Here is a 26,069-nt window from a genome sequence, read left to right as displayed (position 1 = left end):
GTAAAGTTCTTAGTCCACATTGGAGACCCTGGAGATCACAATGCCCCCCAATTGAAGATTGAATACAGGGGTCCATGAACTTGGATAGAGAAATAGTTATGTCTTTATTTTCAACATAATTGGTTTCCATTGTCATTGTATTTATTTTATTTTATGTATTTAAAACATTATTCTGAGTATGGGTCCACAGGCTTCACTAGACTGCCAGATGAGTCCATTGTACATCAGAGATTGAGAACCCCTGGGTCTAGAGACAGACTATAGATGATACCACAGTTGTTCTATGTTATACTAAGAAAACTGTTTCTTTAGAGAGTCAGTAGGGTTTGATAGATAGCAGGTGAATTGGATTTTATATCAGCAAAAAGTCTTTTAATCAGAATCTAGCCACATTACTTAATAAACATGAGACCGAAATTAGGCAGTGTATCTGAGCTTCCATTTCCTCCTCTAAAAAATAAGTTAATAACTAAATCTGGTCAAGATTAGCTAAGATAGGGAAACGGACTTTGGCCCAGTGGTTAGGGCGTCCGTCTACCATATGGGAGGTCCGCGGTTCAAACCCCGGGCCTCCTTGACCCGTGTGGAGCTGGCCATGCGCAGTGCTGATGCGCGCAAGGAGTGCCGTGCCACGCAAGGGTGTCCCCCGCGTGGGGGAGCCCCACGCGCAAGGAGTGCACCCGTGAGGAAAGCCGCCCAGCGTGAAAAGAAAGAGCAGCCTGCCCAGGAATGGCGCCGCCCACACTTCCCGTGCCGCTGACGACAACAGAAGCGGACAAAGAAACAAGACACAGCAAACAGACACCAAGAACAGACAACCAGGGGAGGGGGGGAAATTAAATAAATAAATAAATCTTTAAAAAAAAAAAGATTAGCTAAGATAATATATTAAAATCATAATATCTGAGTACAGAGGAAGTTATGAATTGTGCATTAACCTGCATGCTGAGTACCTGCCCCATGGCTTTACTTTGCCCCTGCAGTGTAAACATGCTAGAGAATCATTCTGTTTTTATACCTGAAAAGACCTGGTTAAGTATTTGGGAGGACATATGGGATTTGTTCTTGTGACTCTAGATGCCCGGGCTGATTAGGTAGCAGTGTAAGCAATCTAATTTCGTATAGCACATCACTTTATAGTCTATGTCCTGACACCTTTTTTTTTCATAGGAAAAGGATCTATGCCCCTTTATTTTCACTTTACCTTCACATCTTCCAACCTCAGACACATTTCGTGTTTTAAATGAAACCTGCCAAGGTTCTCTTTTCAGTCCCTCACTGCCTCTTGTTATTTAGATGGAGAGGTCTTTATAGAATGACATTTCCCTCTTGCAGTGCTTACTGTGCTCCATTTAACATGCAGCCTTCAATTTCTCCTAACCCCTGCTTGCTTTCAAAAGAAGAGAAAACTCAAATCTCAGCCTTTTGTGAAGCAATTCAGAACTCACAGAACCCTGTTAATAGACAATGGGCCCAGCACTAAGTTTCAGCAATGATTCAGATCCCCCTTATTTTTTACCAGTCTCCAGTATTTAGAGGTAAAAATCTGCTTGTCTTCTTCCTTTTGCCATCCACGCATCTTTCCCTCCACTCCTCCTCCTAAAACCAAAGTATGTTTACCAATTCTAATTCACCAAATATTTTTAGCTTTCTCTTATTCTAACTTAGCTCAGAATCATTTTCTGGTTCACATTTTCTGGATTGTCACTGGGCAGTCATTCCTCCCAGTCTGGTTGTGCCTGAAGCAGTTTTCATAGCTCAATGGTAAACCTTTGAAGAAAGGGGTTTGTAATGAAAATGGAAACACCAGTATGCTCTTTGTAATCAGTTCTTTAATCCTCCACCTGCCATACCATGGAGATGACTCAGTCATTATGGGAACAGAGAACTGAGCTCCTGTACCATGGCAGCCCAGAAAGAATGAGCACTATGGGAAGGCAAGTAACAGAATCTATTCTCTAGTGGGGAGGGGGACAGATATTTTGGAAGTCTTTGACACTACATCTGATGTATTTGTATAACCTTTTCATGTAGAACTGTGCTGCAGTCAGGGAAGGGGTTTTGATTTTCTTCATTAAAAGCTTATTAAATGAAGAAATAGGACGGTCGTTTTGCTTCGGTAGATGGGGGTCAGGGAGGTGGGCCTGATCGCCTCAGGATATTAATGTCTGCTTTCAGCCGGGGGAAATGAGCCATCATTTGAGTTAGAGGCAGCTTTATGTGCTCATCACTAGGGATTCCCATATGTCTGGGGAGCTGCAACAGTAAAAAAAATGGTGGAGCTCAGTGGTAGAGAGCAGAGGGCTCTCATTGGAATTCATGTCAGGAAGCTCAGCTCAGGCTGCCCAGAGCATGTCTGTTTAATGTTGATCAGCTGTCCATCTGATAAACTGAATTGATATGGGCATTCCCTCCAAGGGCTGCCCTGACGGTGACAGCCACATCACCCAGATGTCTTGTTAGGCTTTTTTGGTAGGCTTAAGTATTTTTAACCCCTTTTGTGATACTCACTCCTAAAAAAGTACTTTTAGGGACCTAGATAAGGATGCCTAGATAGGCTTTCTTTTTGCTTCTCAGAAAACAGCCCAGTTTAAAGTGTTTCTAGAAGCCAGACACTGTTAGTGAGCTACTCCTCCCCCTCCTCATTATAAGCATCTGGTTGACTTGCAGGATAATTATATGACAGTGCTGGGTTTGTGTCTGAATTATTCAAAATGATGTTTGTTACAGTGTTCTTAAATACAGTAAGTTACCTGGCTTGCTTATGCTTAATTAAGAGTGTCATAAGTATTTTAGTTGTTCACTAAGTAGAACTTTATTATGTTGGTGTATAGAGAAAATGTAATCCAAATTTCTAGTAATAAATATGGTGACTCGGCTGAGTCCCAACATTCCTCTGCTTTCTTAAGTGTGACTGCCACCACGGAAGGCAGCTCACCTCTTTGTAGATGGGTTGTCATGTATGGAGGGAACTAATGACAGAACACATCAATACTGAGCTTTCAGTTTTAGAAATAGAGGAAAGTCTTTGTGTGAAGCTGTGGCTGTGATTGTTTTAAACTTGTATCTGTAAAATGGCCAGTTCTAAATTACAGCATTGAATATAAGGGAATTTTGTTTCTTTTAAAGATTTTTTTTTTTAATTTATGCCTATTTTTTCTTGTCCACTTCCAAAGATCTTGTATTTTCATGGCATGACAAGATTTTAACATAGACCCAGATTTCTAATCTCTTTATATGAGATCACCTTCAAAGACTATATTTTTTGCCCCTTTTCTATGTACTCTAAACTAGAAGGTCTGCTGAGCTGTTTTTAAAAAGACCAAGAGTCTTCAGTATACTCACTGATTGCTTCATGGTCAGAGCTGGAAGAAAAGCCTGGTCATTCTTTTCAGCCCTTGAACTTGTGACTTGGTCATTGCTCTTGCTTTGGTATTTTGCTTTTAATAGTTGAGATTTTTTAATTTTGTTATCTGTTTTAAAAATCAGAATTCTCGTAGCCAGTGCAGGAGTAAAATAAGCTTTGTTTTGAATGCTGTGATCATGACAAACCCCAAATTCAAAGCTCCATTTTAACTTAGGTTATCAACATGAATAAATGGCAAAATTGGGAAATCCTTAATGTTTCTTTAATTATTACTACTTTCAATCCTCTTGGGACTTTGGATCTGGCTTACCTAGAAAAAATGAAGGGAAGCGGACTTGGCCCAATGGATAGGGCCTCTGCCTACCACATGGGAGGTCCGCGGTTCAAACCCCAGTCCTCTTTGACCCGTATGGAGCTGGCCCATGTGCAGTGCTGATGCACGCAAGGAGTGCCCTGCCACGCAGGGGTGTCCCCCATGTAGGGGAGCCCCACGTGCAAGGAGTGCACTCCGTAAGGAGAGCCGCCCAGCGCGAAAGAAATTGCAGCCTCCCCAAGAATGGCGCTGTACACACGGAGAGCTGACACAACAACAAGATGACACAACTAAAAGAAACACAGATTCCTGGTGCCTCTGATAAGGATAGAAGCGGTCACAGAAGAGTACACAGCGAATGGACACAGAGAGCAGACAACGGGGGGGAGGGGGAAAGGGGAGAGAAATAAATCTTAAAAAAAAAAAAATTTGATACTTAAAATTAGTTAAAGGTTATCACCATGAAAGATTATTTTACTTGGTATATATTTACAGAAGCATATATTTTCCAAAGATTATACTTCATATGCCTGGTTTTTTGCGTTTTAAACTTGACATTTTGGGAGTACTGTTTCAGGAATTCTTTTGTTTTTATCTACTCTCGTCACTTCCTTCTTTGCCTTATGGAGCTTTGTTTTTGTGGGGCAGTGGGGAGAGAAAAAGCAAACAAGCAAAATAGCTAGTGTGTCAAGAGGCAGTAAGTGCTGTGGAATGAAAAAGCAGGAAATCAGAATAGGGAGTGCTGATGGGGATGGGAAGGTTGCTATTGTAAATGGAGAGATCAAGGAGGGCCTCACTAATCAGCTGCATTTTTGTTGGGACCTGAAAGGGATGAGTGACTAAGCCTTGAAGAAAGGAAGAAAAAGGCAAGGGTACTAAGGTGAGAGCAGACTTCACATGTTTTAAGGACCAGTCTAGAGGTAGTCTTGGAAAGTGAGGGAGAAAAAAGTAGAAAATAAAGTCAGAGAGGGGATAGAGGAGCTGTGGCAGATTGTGTTGGACCTTGGAATCCATTGTAGGTACTTTGGCTTTTACCCTTGAGTGAGATGGTGAGCCACTAGAGGGTTTTAAGTAGTGAGTGATATAACCTGATGGCTTCTTCATCCTCCTGCTTGTCTCATTTCTGCTACCTTTTTATGGTCACTTCAGCCCCACATTTAAAAAGTATCTTTTATTTGTCCTCCAGTTTTGGTCAGTCACACAGCAATCCTGGCATTTTTCCATCAGATATTTTTTGTCACTCCCTATCCATCTCAATTGTCACAGTCTAGTCACATCATACCTAAATTACTAGAGAAGTAGGAACAACTTGGTGACAGTTACAGGTTAGCAAATTGTGGTATAAAACCAGGGAGAAATTTCTTATAAAGCTGTCTTAACAGAATAGCTTTCCTTATGATATCATCAGCCCTTTGTCACTGAAAATATTCCGACAGAAGCTGGGTGACTTTCATGAGTGGGAGCATGCACTAGTTGCCTCCTTAGGCCCTTTACAACTAGGGTTCTCTGAAGGCATGCCTGGTCTTTTTGATAGGCATCTCTTTCCACTCTGTGCATCCTGGATTATACTGGCATATTCCATTTCCTAAAATGCCAGTTTCATCAGAGCATCTTCTCATTTTCCAGCACCTCCTTAATGATTCCACATTATTACTAAGAAAAACCTGAACTCTTTCTTCTCAGAATTCAAGGCCCTTTTCAATCTGTGAGTCCAACCTCATCTGTGTTCCTCTCTGTATAAGACGGGCTTGTCTGCTACTACTCCATGAACATCCCATACCCACCTCCAAATCTAAATCTTTGCTTGTTCTGTGCCTACCACTTTAAAAAGTTTAACTACTAGAAAACATAAAATGCTATTAAAAAGTGCATAATCTCAGCATCTGCCTGCTCTTTTTTCTTTCTTCTTATTTTTCTTTCCTTCCTTTTTTCCCTCAAAAATCAAGCCATGCTCTTCACTTATTCATTCATTCCTTTGAAAATTCATGAAGGCTTACTCTTTGTAAGCCATTGTTCTAGGCACTGAGGATACAAAACAGGCAAAAATTCCAGTCCTCGTGGAATTGACATTCTTATGCTTGCTTTCACACTCATCAGTATACCATAGATAACTCTCCAAGTCAGTAGGTGTAAATCGACTGCATTCTTTTTAAGGTCTACTTGGTATTAAACTGCGTTAGCGGGCAGTTAGGCTGCTTCCAGTTTTTTTGTTATTACCAAACCATGTAAACAAACACGTTTATGGGTATGTATACAATTATGCTCTTATTTTAGTAGGATATCATGGGTCAAAGGGTATGCAAATAATTTTTATTTTAACAAATGCCGTAATTTCCTTAATGATTACACCAATGTAATCTAACTGTGTACTAGGAAAAATCTCCCCTATAAGCAGTTGCCTTGAAGGGTCAGGTTGTTCAAGTGAAAGTACCTAAGGTATAGAAAGTGGTAGAAATAGTGGCAAACTGACAAGCATAACTTCAGAGGTTTTCAGATTCAGTTTTTTTTAAAACATTGTATCTGCCAAACAATATGCCTATGGGCCTCATTGACTCTTGGGGCACAGTGTGAGATCCTAATCTCCACCTCACTGACCCTGAAGTTCTTGATCTTTTATGTTTTGCAAAGCTGAAGGGACTACACTCCCTTTCCAGACTACTAACAAGGTGGAGCGTAATTTCATATGGTTTTTGTCTGTTTATGTTTCTTCTGCAATTGCATCTCCATATCCTTTCCCATTTTGCTATTGAGCTGTTTTTCTTTTTCTTATTAATTTCTTATCCAGTTTGTACATGTCTGACTATAAATGAATATAAATCTGTCTGTTGTAGGTGTTGTAAATATTTTATTTCAACTCTTTATTTGCCTGATTTTTAAATTGTATTATTAGAGAAGTTGTAGGTTTACAGAAAAAGCAAGCAAAAAATACAGAGTTCCCATGCACTCCCCCTTGATTGACACTGTGCATTATTAGTCCATGGTTTAAGTTAGGGTTCATTGTTTACATTGCCTTAGTCTTTTTATTTCTTTTGCCCTTTGTGGTTTTTTAAAATTATTGCAATGTTTTTTCATTAGAGAAGATGTAGGTTTACAGAAAAGTCATATAAAAAGTATAGTGTTCCCATGCCCCTTGTTGTTAACACTTTGCATTAGTGTGGTAATTTTGTTACAATTAATGAAAGAATTTAAGATATTACTGTTAACTATAGTTCATAGTTTACATTAGGTGTATTTTCCCCCATATTCCACTCTATTATTAGTACCTTGTAATAGTGTTGTGCATTTGTTATAATTCATGAAAAAATGTTCTAATATTTGTACAATTAGCCACAGTCCATCGGCCACAACAGTCCCATGTTTCATCCTCTAACTTTCCTAATAATAACATACAGGACCCCAAATTTCCCCTTTCAGCTATATTCTGTGAGTTTGCTTATTATAAGTAGTTCATATCAGTAAGATCATACAATGATTGTCAGTTTGTGTCTGGCTTTTGTCACTCAACATAATGTCCTCAAGGTTTATCCAAGTTATTGTATGCATCAGGACTCCATGTCTTCTTATAGCTGAATAATATTCCATCATATGTATAGACCTCATATTGTTCATCCATTCATCGGTTCATAGACACCTGGGTTGCTTCCATCTTTTGGCAATTGTGAATAATGCTGTTACGAACATCAGTGTGCAAAAGTCTGTTCATGTCCCTGCTTTCAGTTCTTCTTTGTATATACCTAATAGCGACATTGCCAGACATATGGCAGTTCTATTCTCAGCTTCCTGAGGAAGTACCAAACTTTCTTCCACAATGCCTGTACCCTTTTATAACCCCACCAACAATGAATGAGTGTTCTAGTTTCTACACATCCTCTGCAAGACTTGTACTTTTCTGTTTTTTTGAGATTTTTTTAATACTAGCCATTCTAGTGGGTGTGAAGTGGTATCTCATTGTGGTTTTGATTTGCGTTTCCCTAATGGCTGATGATGTTGAACATCTTTTCATGTGCTTCTTAGCCATTTGTATATCTTCTTTGAAGAAATGTCTAGTCAAGTCTTTTGCCCATTTTTTAATGGGTTGTTTGTCTTTTTTTGTTGAGTTATAGGATTTCTATGTATATTCTGGATATCAAACCCTTATAGAATATGTGGTTTCCAGTATTTTCTCCCATTGAGTTGGTTGCCTTTTTACTTTCTTGACAAAGTCCTTTGAAGCTCAAAAGTTTTTCATTTTGAGGAGGTCCCATTTATCTAGTTTTTCTTTCATTGCTTGTACTTTTGGTGTTATAAGAAACCATTGCCTACCACAAGATCTTAAAGATGTTTCCCTACATTTTCGTCTAGGTCTTTTATGATCCTGATTCTTATATTTAGGTTTTTGATCCATTTTGAGTTAATTTTTGTATGATGTATGAGATAGGGTTTCTCTTTCATTCTTTCGTGTATAGATATCTAGTTCTCCCAGCACAGTTAATTGAAGAAATTGTTCTGTCTGAGTTGAGTGGATTAGACAGCCTTGTCAAATATCAGTTTGCTATAGATAGTGAGGCTCTGTTTTTGAACTCTCGATTTGATTCCACTGGTCAAGATATATTTATATCTTTATGCCAGTACCATGCTGTTTTGAGCACTGTAGCTTTGTGATATGCATAAAAGTAAAGAAGTATGAGTCCTCCAATTTTGTTTTCCTTTTTCAAGATGGTTTTGGCTATTCAGGGCCCCTTTCCCTTCCAAATTAGTTTGATGATTGACTTTTCTATTTCTGCAAAGTAGGCTTGTATTGGTGAGCCAAAGAGGTGCTGATGCAAAGTACCAGAAATCTATTGGCTTTTATAAAGGGTATTTATTTGGGGTAAAGGCTTACAGTTACAAGGTCCTAAAGAGTCCAATTCAAGGTTCCTTTTTCACCAAAGTCAGTTGCCACAGGTTGAAGCAAGATGGTGAGCAGTCTCTGCCTGGTCTCTTGGGCCTTAGCTGCTCAGCTGCTCTGTTCTCTTTGGCTGCAACTATCAGGTGAATGGCTAATCTCTTCCCAGGGCCGCAGGATCAAAGTTTTCTACTCTCCTGTATCATGACAAAATTCTCTTCTCTGGCACCTATGGAGCTCTTTATCTTTCTCATGTTTCTTCTTCTGTGTGTTGTCTTGAGATAGTGTCCATTTATATAGTCCACCAAGGGGGCAGGGATTTAACCTGAGTCAACTTGAGTCAACCATACCCTACTGGCATGGTTGAATCAAAGCCCTAATTTTAACATAATTTAATCAAAGACATCTCAGCTAAATCTAATACAATCAAAGGGTATCACACCCAGAGGAATAGACCAATTTACAAATAAAATCTCTCTTTTTGGAATTCATAAATAATCTCAAACCGCCTCAAGGCTTTTGCAAATTTGATTGGGATTATGTTGAATCTATAAACCAATTTGGGTAGAATTGGCATTTTAATGATATTTAGTCTTCCAATCCACGAACCTGGAATGTCCTTCCCTTTATTTAGGTCTTCTTTGATTTATTTTAGCAATATTTTGTAGTTTGCTGTGTACAAGTCCTTTACATCCTTAATTAAATTTATTCCTGGATATTTAAGACTTTTTTGTTGCTGTTGTCAGTGGAATTTTTTTTTCTTATTTTCTCCTCAGATTATTCATTATTAGTGTATGTAAACACTACTGATTTTTGTACGTTGATCTTGTATTCCCCCACTTTGCCGAACTCGTCTATTAACTCTAATAGCTTTCGATTTTTCAGGACTTTCTAAATATAGGGTCATGTCATCTGCAAATAGGGCAAGTTTACTTCTTCCTTTCCAAAATGGATACCTTTCATTTCTTTTTCTTGACTAATTGCTCTAACTAGAAGTTATTGCATAATGGTGAATAACATTGATGATAGTGGGCACCCTTGTCTTATTCCCAGTTTCAGAGGAAAAGCTTTAGTCTTTTACCATTGAGTATATGTTAGCTGTGGGTTTTTCTTATATGCCCTTAATCAAGTATATGAAGTTTCCTTTTATTCCTATTTTTTGAAATATTTTTATCAAGAAAGGATTTGAATTATATCAAATGCCAAATGCCAGTTTCATTTCTTTATGGTCAGAGATAGTGTGTTTTATAAGTTTTAAATTTTAAATTTTACTGAGACTTTTTATTCATTTTAAATTTATTTAGACTTGTTTTGTGACCCAACAAGTGGTCAAGCCATGAGCACTTGAGAAGAATATATCTCCTGCTGTTTTGGGGTGCAGTGGTCTGTGTATATTTATTAGGTCTAGCCATTTGTCATTTTATTCAGTCTTTGTTTCTTTATTGATCCTCTGTCCAGATGTTCTGTCTATTGATGAGTGGTATATTGAAGTCTCTAACTATTGTTTTAGAGATGTTCCATTACTCCCTTCAGTTTTGCTAATGTTTGCCTCATGTATTTGGGGGGAACCATGGATAAGTGCATAAATATTTATGATTGTTATTTCTTCTTAGTGGATTGCCCCTTATATTAATATATAATGTCCTTCTTTGTCATTTATAACGGTTTTGCATTTAAAATCTATTTTGTCTGATATTAATATAGCTACCCCACCTCCTTTTTGGTTACTGTTTGCATGGAATATCTTTTTCCAACCTTTCACTTTCAACCTATTTGTGTCCTTGGGTCTACGGTGAGAGTCTCTTATAGACAGCATATAGTTGGATCATACTTTTTAAAAAAATCCATTCTAGCAATCTATCTCATCATTGGAGAGTTCAATCCATTAACATTCAATGTTATTACTGTAAAGGCACTATTTACTTCAACCGTTTTAGTCTTTGATTTTTATATATTGTATCTTATGTTTGTCTCTCTTTTTACCTTATTTGTTACCCTTACTGATAATCTTCACTTCATCACACTACTCCAAGCCTCTCTCTCCTGTCTTTTCCTAACAGCCTGCAGAACTCCCTTTAGTATTTCTTGTACAGAGGTCTCTTGTTGACAAACTCTCAGTTTCTGTTTATCTGCGAATATTTTTAACTGTTCCTCACTTTTGAAGGACAGTTTTGCCAAGTAAAATATTTGAGACTGACAGTTTTCCTCTTTCAGTGCCTTAAATATATCATACCATTGGTTTTTCTTCTCCATGGTTTCTGATGAGAACTTGGCACTTAGTTTTATTGTGGTTCTCTTGGATGTGACAAGTCACCTTTCTCTTGTTCTTTTCAGGATTCTCTATCTTTGGCATTTGACATTCTGCTTATTATGTGTCTCAGAGTAAGATTTATTCTGTTTGATGTATGTTGAGCTTCCTGGACATGCATATTTATTACTTTCATAAGATTTGGGAAATAGTCCTCAAATTATTTCTGTCCCTTATTTCTTCAAAAATTCTTTCTGTCCCTTTTCCAGTCTCTTCTCCTTCTGGAACACATATGTCTGTGTGTTTAATTCTGTTATTCGAATCTCTAAGAGACCCTGCTTAGTTTTTTCCATTCTTTCTTTTTCTTCTGTCTTGAAGATTTTGATTGTCTTGTATTTTAATTTGCTGATTATTTCTTCTGTCCCAATCTGCTGTTGCATGCCTTTAGTGTATTTTAATCTCTTCAATTGTGCTATTAATTCCCATAATTTCTATTAAGTTTCTTTTTATAAACTTTAAATTCTTCTTTGTGCTCTCCCACTGTCTTCTTAGTATCCTTTATTTATTAAGCTGTTTTTCCTTCATAACCTTGAATTAATTTAGGAGATTTGTTTGAAAATCATTGGTTCATTGTTTCAAATTCTTTGTCTCCTCAAAAGTTTTAATTTGTTCCTTGGCCAGCCTATATATTCTTATTTCTCAGCATGACTGGTAATTTTTTGCTGATTTAGGCATCTGATTATTAGTTTCTCTGTCTTGCCTAGGGTGTTTCTTCATTGGATTTGTTTTAAGACTCTTTGACAGTTAGTTCAACTCTTTGTAGACCAGGGGTTCTTAAAGTTTTTTGTTCCACAGACCCCTTTGCCAGTCACGTGAAAACCACAGACGCCTTATTAAGTCCACAATATACTGTGTATTATTTAATAAATATATCACACCCACACCAACACATCCCCACAGGAATAATGCTTTTTTAATTTCGATTCAAGCTCACAGGCCCCTGGTTCAAGAACCCCTGTTCTAATAATTTCACATGAGTGAAACCATACAATATTTGTCCTTTTAAAAATATGGAATGCTTCATGAATTTGTGTGTCATCCTTGCATAGGGGCCATGCTAATCTTCTCTCATTCCAATTTTAGTATATGTGCCACCAAAGCAAGCACTAATAGTGTATTTTGCTAAAAATTTTCTCATAGCTTTGCCACCTAATTAGAAAAAAAAAATTTTTAAGACGTGTTTACTTATTTCTCCCCACCACCTCATTGTTTGCATTTGCTCTGTCTGTTTGTTGTGTGCTGGTCTTTTTAGGAGGCATTTGGAACAGAATGGGGGACCTCTGATATGGGAGGGAGGTGCCTAATGGCTTGAGCCACCCCCACTCCCTGCTTTGCTGTGTCTCTCATTATGTTTTCCTTGTGTCTCTTGTTACATCATCTTGTTGTGTCAGCTCAGTGAGACTACCTGTCACGTCAACTCGCTGTCTTGCTTATTTTCTTTAGGAGGCACCAGGAACCGAACCTCAGACCTCCTGTGTGAGGTGGGAGCTCAGTCACTTGAGCCACATCCACTAACCAATTTTTAATAAATCAGTATATGAAGTGAACATTTTAAATACATTCTATATTATTTTTGTTGATTTTTAACTACATAACAGTTTCTTTAATGGTAACATTATGAGATACAATATTTCCCCATTTTATAGCTGGGAAAACTGAAACCCAGTAGCCTGTCCAATTAAAAGTCAGAATCTCACTTGAACTCAATGAGTTTTTATACCCACTGATGCTTTGTGTAGTCTGGCATCAAAATAAAGAAATTTGGCTTAAAAGATAACACAAGCCAGTATTGCAAGTATAGGGCAAAAGTGAAGATGATAGGTGGAGATTTAAGGGTCATTCATACAGTATCCAAGGAAAGGGCAGTTTAATGGGGAAAGAGTAAGATGATAGAGAAAAGGAAACAGTCATGAAATTATATTTCTTACCTTTATTCTAAACTATGATAGGCATGATATATTTAAAGATCTTTTATAATAGGAAGTTCCTGCACAAAGCTAATATTTCTAGTTTCTTTGTAAATCCTTCACTATTTTTGTGAAATTTTCTCTTAGTGGAGAAATTTTGAATGTGTTGTTAATATGATATGTTCTGTGTAATTCTGAGGACTTATTTCTTTAAAGGGTGACAACAGTTACCTGTTGAGAGTTTTTGAACTCTACATCATCTTGTTCTTACCCTGGATATATCGTACAATTTTTAAGATTGCACTATTTGTACAGTTGTTTCATCCCCTCTAGAAAGCTTCCTTTTCTCTTTTCTTTCTCCAGGAATCTTGATCGTTCTGTTTGTTTTTATTTTCCCTCTATATATTCTTTTATACTCCTTTCATTGCCTCTAGCTCCTTTTGCCTAGAGGGCAAATTATGTGAGGAAGGACACCCTGGAGAGGCCTTTACCCAAGTTACTGTTTCCCTGCCAGCACAGGGCTAGGGGACCCAAGAGGGGAAAGCAGACCGGTTCCAAAGAGCCCTGGGGGTGAGGGTCAGGAAAGATGCCAGAAATCTTTTTACAACTCCCTGGAGCTATGCTTTTCTGGCCTGCCCAGCAGATGGTTCCCTGCAGTCCTAAGAAGGAACTGTGTTTTTAAACCTTCATCACCTCCCCTCCTATCAGGGACAGAGTTGAAACTATGGTCAATGCCATCCCTGACAGGGGCAGACTGAAACAGCAGCTCAGAGCTAGGACCAACGATCTGAATTTGCCGATCATAAGCCATGATCAGTGCTCAGCCATGCCCCTACACTGTTTTTGGGGAAGGACTTCCGTGTCCTTCTCCATCCTCAGCAGCCAGCTAGGGACCAGACTCTGAGGCAGTCTGCCTCAAGAGTGGGGGGTGGGTGCTGGCAGCCCCTGTGGAGTGAGCTACTCAGAGTATTCTACAGCAGTTTCTCAGCCTTTTCCTCTCAATCTTCTCTGGATGCTGTATAGTGCCCCCCTGGCATCTGGAGCCCCAAAACAGTTATTTCAAAGAGTACTTACCCGTCCTCTAGCTATTTTGGAGGAGGGGTGAGCCCTGTAGTTCCCTATTCCACCACCTTCCCAGAAGTTCATTCACCTTAGTCTTTTTTATGATATATTTGACCATATAAACTTTTTTTTTTTTAATTTACTCCACTGCCCCACCCATTGTCTGCTGTCTGTGTTCATTCTCTGTGCATTCTTCTGTGTCTACTTGTCTTCTCTTTAGGCGGCACTGGGAACCGATCCTGGGACCTTCCGGAGTAGGAGAGAGGTGCTCAATCTATTGCACCACCTCAGCTACCTGGTCTGCTGTGTCTCTTTTTGTTGTGTCATCTTGCTGCACCAGCTCTCTGCTTGGGCCAGCTTGGTGCATGGGCCGGCACTCCACTCAGGCCAACTCTCCATGTGAGCCAGCACTCTGGGTGGGCCAACTCTCTACTTGGATCAGCTCACCTTCACCAGGGGCTCCAGGAATTGAGCCCTGGACCTCCCATATGTAAAGGGGAGCCCAATCGCTTGAGCCACATCCACTTCCCCATGTAAACTTTTTAATATTTTAACCACTTGGATTTGTCCATTTTGTTGTTGTTGTTGTTTCTTATGGCTTCCTGACTTCCTGTTTTATTTTGCAAACTTTTTTACTTCAAGGTCATAAGAATATTTTCCTAAATTTACTATTTGACTTTGTATTTAGATCTTTAATCTGTCTAAAAAATGTCCATCTGTGGTATAAGGTGGGGATCTTTTTAAAAGCCAATTGACCTAACATCATTTGTAGGAGTAATAAGCTTTCCCTAGCAATTTCAAAGGTTGTCTTTGTCATAAATAAAATGAAATTAGAGGACTCATTCTTCCCTAATTTAAAACTTACTGGCTACAGTAATCAAAACAACCTGGTTCTGGCACAAGGAAAGACATATAGTCCAATGGAATTGAATTAAGAGATCACAAACAATTTATGGCCAATCGATTTTTGACAAGGGTTCCAAGTCTACTCAATGGAGAAATGATAGTCTTTTCAGCAAATGCTGCTGGGGAAACTGGATATCAAATACAAAAGAATGAAGTTAGATCCCTACCTTATACCTTATACAAAAATCAACTCAAAATGGATCAAAGACCTAAATATAAGGACCAGAACTATAAAACTCCTAGAAGAAAACGTAGAGAAACATCCTCAGGACCTTTTGTTAGGCAGAGATTTCTTAGACTTTACACCAAAAGCATGAGCAACAAAAGAAAAAATAAATGAATGAGACTTTATCAAAATTATAAACTTTCGTATCAAAGAACTTTATCATCAAAGTAAAAAGGCATCCTTCAGAATGGGAGAAAATATTTAAAAACCCCATTTCTGATAAGGGTTTAATATCTAGAATATATCAAGAAATCCTACAACACAAAAACGAAATGGGGAGCGATGTAGCTCAATGGTTGAAAACCTGCTTCCCATGTTTGAGGTCCCAAGTTCAATCCCCAGTGCCTCCTTAAAAAAAAAAATAAAAAACATAAGAACATTTCAAAAAAACAAAACCCAATTTTTAAATGGGCACAAATCTTAAATAGACTTTTCTCCAAAGAAGATATTTAAATAGCCAAAGTGCACATGAAAAGATGCTCAACATCATTAGCCATTAAGGAAATGCAAATCAAAACCACAATGAGGTACCATTTCACACCCATTAGAATCAATACTTTTAAGAAAAAGAACAAAATAACAAGTTGTGTAATGGATATAAAGAAATAGGAACATTGTTAGTGGGAATATAAAATGGTGCAGCTGCTATGGAAAAGTTTGGCAGTTCCTCAGAAAGCTAAGTATAGAATTCTCATATGACCTTGAAATCCCACTTTTTAGTATTTACCTAAACGAATTTAAAGCAGGAGCTCACACAGATATTTGCACACCATTGTTCACAGCAGCATTATTCACAATTGCCCAAGGACAGAAGCAACAGAAGTTGAATGGATTAGCAACAGATGATTGGATAAATAAAATGTAGTATTTGCATACATTGGAATATTAATCAGCCATAAAACGGAATGAGATTTTTATACATGTGACAACCTGGAATAATGTTGAAGATGTCATGTTGAGTTAATAAGCCAGACACAAAAGGGCAAATATTGGATGGTCTCACTGATATGAAATCATTAGAAAAAGTAAATTCATAGAGTCAGAAACTAGAATACAGGTTACCAGGTGCCTGGGTGGGGGTAGGGAATGAGGAGGTAATGCTTAATTGATACAGGGTCTATGTTTGGGATAATGGAAAAGCTTTGATAATAGATGTTGGTGATGGTAGCACAACATTGTCGATGTAATTAACACCACTGAATTGCATATTTGAATGTAGTTTAAAGGGGACATTTTATATTGTATATTTGTTACCAGAAATAGTTTAATATAAATTATGGTTTATATTTAACAGTAAAATCTTAATAAATTGTTTCATTGGAACAAACTTATCACACTAATACAAAATGTCAGTAATAGGGAAAATTGTGCATGTGAGTTATGGTATATGGGAACTCTGTGCTTTCTGCTTGGCTTTTCTGAAAACCTAGAATCTCTGGAATTTAAAAAAAGGAGACCTAAATAAGTAGCAAGACAGCCCATGTTCATGGATAGGAATACTTCATAAGATGTCCTTATTACTTAGAGCTATCTACAGATTCATTGCAAAATTTATCAAAATCCCAGCAGCCTTTATTGTAAGAAATGGAAAATCTGGTACTCAAGTTCATATAGAATTGCAAGGAGCCCTGAATAGGCAAATCAATATTGCAAAGGAAAAACAAAGTTGGAGGCCTCACAGTTCTTAATTCCAAAATTTACTACAAAGCCACAGTAATCATCATGGTACTGATTTAAGAACAGACACAGAGACCAATGGAATAGAATTGAGAGTTCCGAAATAAACCCACACATCTATGGCCACCTGATTTTTGACAAATTTGCCAAGTACATTAATTGGGGACAGAATATTTTCTCAGCAAATGGTGCTGCTTAAACTGGATACTCACATGGAAAAGAATGAAGTTAGACCTCTGGTGGTTTGAAGTTGCATGTACCCCAGAAAAACATATTCTTAAATTTAACCCATTCATGTGGGTGTAAACCCATTGTAAGTAGGATCTTCTTATGAGGTTACTTCCAGCTAAGATGTGTCCCACCTCAATCAGGATGGGTCTTACTGCTATTACTGGAGTCCTTCATAAGAGTCAAAATTTAGATAGAGGGAAAACAAGCCATAGGATGCAGAAAGCTGAAACAGAACCTGGAAGAGAAGGAAGAGACCAGAAGATACAGTGTGCCTCCCCACGTGGCAGAAGAATCAAGGATTACTGGTAGCCAGCCCCAGAACACCACAATCTTTGGACAGAAAGCATCTCCTTGATGATACCTTAATTTGGACATTTTCTGGCCTCAAGACCTTGAATGAATAAATTCCCATCGTTTAAACCAATACCCAAACTGTTATTGCATGGTATTTGCTTAAGGAGCTTTGGAAATTAAAACAAGCTCTGTCTCACATAATATTCAAAGATTAACTCTAAATGGATCGAGAACCTAAATATAAGAGCTAAAACCATAAAACTCCTAGAAGAAAGTAAAACATAAGGGGAATGTTCATAATCTTGGATTTGGTAGTGATTTGGTAGTGACACCCAAAGCATGAGCAACAAAAGAAAAAATAGATAAAATGGACTTCGTCAAAATTAAAAACATTTGTACATCAAAAAACACTTTCAAGAAAATGAAAAGAAAACCTTCAGTGTGGGAGAAAATATGTGAACCATGTATCTGATAAGGGATTAATATCTGGAATATATAAAGAACTGCTATACCTCAACAACAAAACAAATAACCCAGTATTAAAAAGGCAAAGGACTTGAATAGACATTTCTCCAAAGAAGATATGCAAGTGGTCAATAAGCACATGAAAGCATGCTCAACATTATTAGGCATTAGGGAAATGCAAATCAAAACTGCCGTGAGATACTATTTCACATCACCTGGAATAGGTATAATTTAAAAAACAGAAAACAAGTATTGGTGAAGATGTGGATAAATAGAAACCTTTATACATTGCTGGAGGCATTGTTGAATGGTGTAGCCACTGTGGAAATCAGTTTGGCAGTTCCTCAGAAAACTGAAAATACAATGATCATGTGGCCTGGAAATCCCACTTCTACTAATAGATACATACCCAAATGAATTGAAAGCAGGGACTCAAACAGTTATTTGCACACCAAAATTTATAGCAACATTATTTACAATAGCCAAAAGCTGGAAGCAACTGAAGTATCCATCAACAAATTAATCAACAAAATGTGTTATATGTATACAATGGACTATTATTCAGCCATAAAAAGGAATGAAGTTCTGATGTATTCTGCAATGTGGATGGCCTTGAAGATATCATGTTGAGTAAAATAAGCAAAACTTAATAGTGACAGATGGCAGTTTATCAGTTATCAAGGACAAGAGGGCAGAGCAGGAAGAGGAAGTTATAGCTTAATGGGTAAGTCGTTTCTGTTTGAGGTGATGAAAAACATGGGATAATGGATATCAATGAAGATAGGTACAGTATTATGAATGTAATTAATACTACTGAATTATGTGCTTGAATGTGGTTAAAATGGAAATTTTGTGATTGTGGTAGTTTGCCACAGGAGTACCAATGCAAAGTACCAGAAATGGGTTGGCTTTTATAATGAAGGTTTTATTTAGGGCAAAAGCTTACTGTTCTGAGGCCATGAAATGTCCAAATCAAGACATCAGCAGAGATTCCTTCTCAGGGTCCTGCCATGTGGCAAAGCAAGATGGCTGCCCATCTCTGCCGAGGTCTCTGTCTTTCTCTCCAGAACCTACTATCTCCTGGGGCTCAGCTGTGGACAACCAGGCATAGGGCTTGTCTCTTATCAGGCTTCCTCTGTTAGTCTTGGCTGCTCCACTTTCTTCCTGAGTTCAGCTGTGAACTCTTAGGCATATTGCTTGTCTCCTCTGGAGCTGCTCTGTGGGCCTAGCCCCTCAGGCACCCCTTCCTGTGCCTCTGTACTGTGCTGGTTACAGACTCTTGGACTTCTCTCAGCCTCGCAGGGCTTCTGTTTTCTTTCAGTACTCTTTCTCACATGGCAGGATCAATATGGTGCCTCCCTTTTTCTCTGTGTCTCTGTTTGTAACAGACCCAGCAAGAGAGCAGAGACTCAACCTGAGTCACACCACATTGATATACTCCAATCAAAAGAATCTTACACCCATAGGAATAGATTAGTTTAAAAACAAAGTTTCTCTTTTGGGGATTCATGAAAACTTCAAACTGTCACAGTCATCTATTTTGGATACTACAATAAAAAGTTAAAAGAAAAAAGATTTAGCATGAGAAATACCCAAGAGAAATAAAATATATGTATGTAAAATGGCATGAAAACTTTTATTTAAGACAATTTTATTAATTCAGGTACATGGGAAGTTTACTAGATGACTTTGGGTAGCTAAAATGGAAATAAGATTGTGAGAAGAAAAATTTCCCAGATTCTTTCATACTGTCACTACTGTTCTGCCATACACAATTGGACTCTTGCATCATGTGATCCGAAGTTGTTTATCTGATGACAAAATCTTAGAAGCTGAAACCACAGTACTAAATAGTAGAATTGCAGGACAGATTTAAGGATGACCAGCCACTTCATTCCTTTTTCCCATCGAAAAGTAGGTGCCAAAAATAGTAATAATTTGTGTCTTTTTAACTATTAACTGCCAGTCTATGCAAAATTATTTTTTAAAAATAGCTGAATCTTAGAATTTGGGAACCTGGAGGGGTCTGGTTCTACCATACCTTTCCTTTCAATGAGAAGAAAGTAAAAGAGCCTGAGAGTTTAAGAGATTTGTCCATGGAGTAGGTAGATATCAGACTTGCTCAGATTTTTAGTTGGGCCAAATCACTTCATCTTGTTCTGATCAGATGTTTTAAGAACAACCTAATTATTTTCCCCAGTTACTATGAACAGAGAGTCAAGTCTGCTAATGATATGATTTCTCCTAGCAAAATTCCATTCCATAGTACTTAGAAACTAGGGGATGAAAACTGGACAGATTTGTGGTAGACTTATACCACTGTTGGTAACCTCAGTAACTTTAACTTCCCTTCACCCCCATTTACTATGCATTAGGTAAATAAACATTTTAAATTGTCACTATGACAAGGTAGTTCTGAGTTCCAGCTTCATTCTTTGCAAATTGCATATTCTAGATCAAGTATTTAACGTCCCTAGACCTGCTATAATGAGAATCAGAAGTAGATAATATAAATAAAACGTGGTAAGTCATGAGTACTGTACAAATGATGAGTTTTCTTTTGACTTATTAGCAGTTGTTTTTGTTGTTTCTGGTCATATGATACTTAAAGGTCACTATTTATTTAATGAATACTGTTTTATGATTATAGATGTCTCTATTAAAAGCCCATAATCATTCATTTTCATCCTTAGGATGAGTCAAAACACCTGCAACTTCTTCTTTGCCTGATCATTACTTTCCTTCATAAGCTGAATTGCATGAGATATTTGTGCAAATGTTTAACCTGTTTTGAGTTTTATACTTGCCTCTAATTCATTGCATTTCTTAAGCTCACATTTTTGTGGAATGTGACAATATGGACTTTTATGGTGAATATTTCTGTAAACTATAAAGCATTTGCAGTGTAATAAAATACACTTTTATTCCTTTCTTTTAAACACTTTTTTAAAGGATAATTTTAATGTTAGTCCCTTAGGAGCCTCCATCTTCAATGATTTTCTTTGGGATGTAAGGAGATTTTAATCTAAACTATGTATTTATTCTTTCCTCAGAAGCTGTTTAACTGGTTCATCTTCTGTCCCTACTTCCCCAATTTGTAATCAAGTACAGTTATATCCACTGGGTCACTTTACATGTTCTCTTTTTTTTCAAACAGAGAAAATGGATTAGAAATGTGATTTTTTTTTCCTTTTATAAATGTCAAGTTGTTTGACTCCTTTGTTTAATTATATTTTTATATTATTATTTTGTTATACTCTTTAAAGTAGTACCATTTTTTTTTGAGAGAAGGGTCTTATATTTATTATTTGATCATTTTATATTCATTCCTTTCCATATCTAAGGTTGTTGCCTGAGGTCAAGCCCTTTTGTCTGGACCTTTGTAATAGCTTCTCTGGTTTTTCAGATTATTTTACGTATCACCTTAACACTAGTCTTAAATTATTTTTTAAAATAATATACAGATATATATATATATATCATCCTCCCATCTTAAAAATATTGCCTGTTTAATATAATACAGACCCTTTACACTGCCATAACCTACCTCCAGACTACTACAATTTCTTACTTATCGTTACAGACCTTGTTCTGTGGCCAAACATCACTGGTCACCTCCTCACCCTCTGTTTACATGTTCCATCCTTGCCTTCTCCTAGTGTTCCTTATTCTGGAGTTCCTAATCCCTATTATTATCACCACTCTTTCTCTCCAGCTATGGAAACCCTACTTACTTTTCAAGGCCCAGCTCAAATTTAGCTTCTTCGGGAAACTTTGAAAATATCTCAACTGGGTGGGGTAAAAAAATCTCAACTGGTCTGCTGAAAGGCAACATAATACTATAGTGCAAAAATAATGAATGGGCTTAGGAATTTCTTATCAATTATCTATTATTGCTTAACAAACCACCCCAAAAATATGGTAGCTTGAAACAATGACTGTTTTTTTTCTCATTTGGTGGGTTAGCTAGACTCTTCCTCTCCTGGTTTCCCCTGGATTCATTCACATGGTTGCATTCATTTGGTGGGTCAGCTTGGAACTGGGTTTGGCTGGAACAGTTGGGCCTCTGTCCACAGGATCTTTCATTCTCAAGCAGGCTAGCCCAGGTTTCTTCATATGTAGTCTTAGGGCACCATTCCAAGAGGGTAAGCCCCAATGTCAAAATACTTGCCAAACCTGTTTATCTCACATTTGCTTGAGTCCCATTAGTCAGGGCAATGGGAAAAGCTCAGAGTCAGTGAAGGAGAGTCAGTGAAGGAGAGTACACCTGGGCGTGGATACAAGGAGAAATAATTCATTGGTGGGATTAATTGGTGGGTGTAAGATTGCTTACAGTCTGCCCTCTGGTCCCAATAATTCAGCTCCTTCCATATGCAAAATGCACCTACCTCTTCCAATACCCCCAAGTCTCATCCATTCCTGGCATCAAGTTCAAAGACCATGATCTTCTGATTTGTGTTAGGTCCAGATATGGATGTGGCTCCATGGGCACATCCCCTTTTGATCAGAGATATAGAAATTAAAAGGACAAATTATATGCCCTCCCCACCCCCACCTCCAAACATCCAATATACAATGAAGAACTAGGAACAAGGTTATCATAGTAGGACTGCTGGGAAGATGGGGGATTAGAGAGACACAGGACTTACTTATCTCCCAGAAAAATAGCAGGCAGAAACAACCTAGAAAAAATCTTCTAGGACACCGGGGGAAACATGGGCATCACCCAGAATAGAGATGGACAAGGAAAAAGAATCTCTACAGAAAAACTCTGTAAGAACTTCAGCTGCAGCTGCCGGCACCCATCTCCCCACCCTCAGCAGACAGCTTTGAGCCCTCTGGCCTCTGACTGGTAGCCACAGACTGAGAGGACCACAGGGGTCCATTTCCCCTGTAAAGGAGAGAGACAGGAATGCAGCATAAGGCCGATTCAGCTTTTTGGCCAACAAATTTGGTCTACTCTATCCCAAGAGTCCTTGTAGGCTGGGTAGGGCTGTACCATTGTTTGCCCTTGTGGCCAGCAGGGAACTAAAGAGATCCAACCCTCTCAAATACCCTCCCTACTAACCAGGTCTGGTTGTTGAGGACACAGAGAGGAGTGGAATTATTTCCTACCCAGGAACAGGGAAGGAGCTGCCAGCAAAGGGAGGAGAACAGCTTCTGAGAAAGTTTGATTTGTAAGGCTTGGAATGCCCCTGAGACAGGATCTTCTATCACCTAACTTCAGTTGGGGTTACAGCAAACACCTTCAGGCTGGAGTTTGAGCTGAGAGGGCTGCCAAAGAGTGCCATCTGCTGGCAGACCAATGGAGTGCATACAAGGAAAATAAATGAGGCTTTTGGGGGCCTTTATAGCCTTCCTTCCCAAGACCCTTGGAAGTGGGTCTGCAACCCATTACTGGGTCCATGGCCTGGATTTCAGCAACTAACCAGGGACAATCCTAAGAGTTAGAACAGGTTGAACCAAGATTCAGAGAACAACAATAACACAGCCTCCTGCCACAAATCTCTGTGCCAAAAGAGAGACATTGAGCATCAGAGCAAACCCACCATCATAATCAGGTTCCTAGACATCAGCAAAAAAATACTAAGGAAAAGATATTCTAAGAAAGAAGATATGGCCCAAGCAAAGGAATAGCTCAGAGCCCCAGATGAGACACAAGATTTGAGAAGACTAATCAATGAGGTTCATACAAATCTCCTAGATCAAATCAATGAGTTGAAAGACATTATGGCTAAAGAGGTAAACATCAAGAATCCAATGGACAAGCACAAAGAAAAATTTGAAAACCTGAATAGAGAAATAACAGAGCTTATGGAAATGAAAGACATAATAGGTGAGGTTAAAAACATAGTAGAGGCATACAACAGCACATTTAAAGACATGGAAAAAAAGAATAAGTGATATTGAAGAAAGAACAGCTGAACTTGAAGTCACAGAAGAACAAAGAGAAAAGAATGGAAAAAACTGAGAAGGGGCTCAGGAAGTTGGCAGATGACATAAAGCACAACAACGTATATATCATGGGAGTCCCAGAAGGAGAAAAGAAGGGAAAAGAGGCAGAAGAAGTATTTGAGGTAATGGTGGCTGAAAATTTCCCAGTTCTCATGAAAGAAATGAACTACATGTCCAAGAAGTACAATATACCCCAATTAGAATAAATCCAAGTAGACCTACCCCAAGACCATAATATTCAGAATGCTAAAGATAAAAAGAGAATTCTAAAAGCAGCAGGGGAGAAGCAGGCCATCATATACAAGGATGTCCAGTAAGACTTAGTGCAGATTTCTCATCAGAAACCATGGAGATGAGAAGACAGTAGTATAATATAATTTGGATACTGAAAGAGAAAGCTTGCTAGGCGAGAATTTTTTATCCAGCAAAATTGTCCTTCAGATATGAAGGTGAGTTTTAAATAGTCACAAATAAACATAAACTAAGAATTCATAAAAAAGAATCCAGCTTTGCAGGAAGCACTTAAGGGAACCCTACAGCCTAAAAAAAAGAGAGAGGCTGATAGAGGAGAAAACTATCAGAAAGGATAACCAAAAGAGTAAAATGACAGACAAAAATAAGATATGAAATATGAAAGCCAAAGAATAAAATAGTGCATTTATAGTAATATCATTGAATGTGAATAGATTAAACTCCCCCAACCCAAACATATAGGCTGACAGAATGGATTAAAAAACATGAGCCATCCATATGCTGTCTACAAGAGACTCAGCTTAGATCCAGGGAGATAAATCAGGTGAAAGTGAAAGGTGAGAAAAAGATATTCCATGCAAACAGCCAAAAAAGGGAAGGGATAGCTGTACTAATATCAGACAAAACATTCTTTAAATGTAAAAATGTTATAAGAGTTGTAGAAGAAGTAGCAGTCATAAATATCTATGCACTTAGCAGGGTGCCCCAAAATACACAAGGCAAACTCTGGCAAAACTGAAGGGAGAAATAGATATGTCTACAATAATAGTTGGAGACCTCAACATGCCACTGACATCAGTAGATCAGATAACTAGGCAGAAGATTAATGAAGAAACAGAGAACTAGAAGAATATGATAAATGCGCTGGACCTGACAGACATATACTGAACATTGCATCCCCACTCAGAGGGCTATACATTCTTCTGAAGTGCTCATGAATCTTTCTCCAGAAGAGACCACTTGTTGGGTCACAAAAGAAGTCTCAATAAACATAAAAAAAGATTGAAATTATACAAAGCACCTTCTCAGATCATAATGGAATGAAGCTGGAAATAATAATAGACAGGAAAGGGGGATATTTGACGAGTGTGTGGAGGCTGAACAACACACTCCTAAATAATCAGTGGGTCAAAGAAGAAATTACAAGAGAAATTAGTAAATATCTTGAGATGAATGTACACAAGAACACAACCTAACAAACCTTAAGGGATATAGCAAAGTCAGTGCTGACAGGGAAATTTATAACCCTAAAGACCTATATTAATAAAGAAGAAAGAGCTAAATTCAAAGCCCTAACTGAATACCTGGAGGAACTAGAAAAAGAACAGCAAACCAATCCCAAAACAAGCAGTAGGGAAGAAATAACAAAGATTAGAGCAGAAATAAATGAATTGAGAACAACAACATAAAAAAAAAGAGAGAGAGAAAATCAACAAAACCAAAAGCTGGTTCTTTGAGAAAATCAATAAAATTGACAAACCCTTAGCTAGACTAAGATAACCACAATAGTTATTTCCATTAAAAGGGAAGAATGAGAGATACATAACAACTACTGGTCTATAACAGCTGAGCATGTTGCCAACACCTCTTACTCTGGAATTAGGAATGTTTTTTGATTAGTTCCCAATTATTTTCCTTGGGAATTGTTCCCTAACCCACTCTTTTCCTGCCCTCTTAACTCTCTTCTCTTTTTAATAAGAAATGGCTCATGCTTGTAAGTAAGTAGGTATCTCAACCTATTTCTTATCCATAGACAGTTGGGAACCCAGAAGCCCCTCTTCATTTTGCACTGTTTCTGTCACTCTTAGTCAAGCTAAGACAACTCTGTTAAAAACTTTTGGGGATTTCTATCAATCTCATTGGAATTCACTGCACACCCTAAAAGCCATATTCATAATTCTTTTTGAGGCAGATCTCTCTACTTAGAGGTGTGCGAGGCTGCTGTGAGATAGCACCCTTTAAGGAGTCAGAGCCCTTTTGTTTAGCTGAGGATTTACTAAAAACTACCTTCCCTTTTTTCTAGTATTTGCACAAGTTCTTATAGCCACTTTTGATTTGATCTTTTTCATAATACTTTCTTATTTTGACAGTTTTTTATTTGTTTTTGTTTTTTTTTTTTTTGCAGAGACTAGAATTATAAAACAGCTTTTCAGCCTAACAAGTCTTTGCTCCTTTTTGGTTCCTTTACATGCTACTTGAAAACTGAGCAATTCTGTCTTTAGCTTATCTCTCTCATACCTTA

The 26,069-nt window shown here is 37.9% G+C and overlaps 1 protein-coding gene and 1 non-coding gene across 4 annotated transcripts in view; one reads left to right on the top strand and one right to left on the bottom strand.

Moving 5' to 3' along the window:
• The window catches only part of PDSS2 (decaprenyl diphosphate synthase subunit 2), a 328,334-nt gene that overhangs the window by 174,527 nt on the left and 127,738 nt on the right, over window positions 1-26,069 (top strand). The window lies entirely within an intron of this gene.
• On the bottom strand, window positions 11,857-11,959 carry LOC111760592 (U6 spliceosomal RNA). Its single transcript, XR_002794239.1, has one exon. It is a non-coding gene; the product is annotated as a U6 spliceosomal RNA (small nuclear RNA).

This window comes from Dasypus novemcinctus, chromosome 11 (assembly GCF_030445035.2).
Source record: "Dasypus novemcinctus isolate mDasNov1 chromosome 11, mDasNov1.1.hap2, whole genome shotgun sequence".
Lineage (NCBI taxonomy): Eukaryota > Metazoa > Chordata > Mammalia > Cingulata > Dasypodidae > Dasypus > Dasypus novemcinctus.
This window is presented reverse-complemented; position numbering and strand designations above follow the sequence as displayed.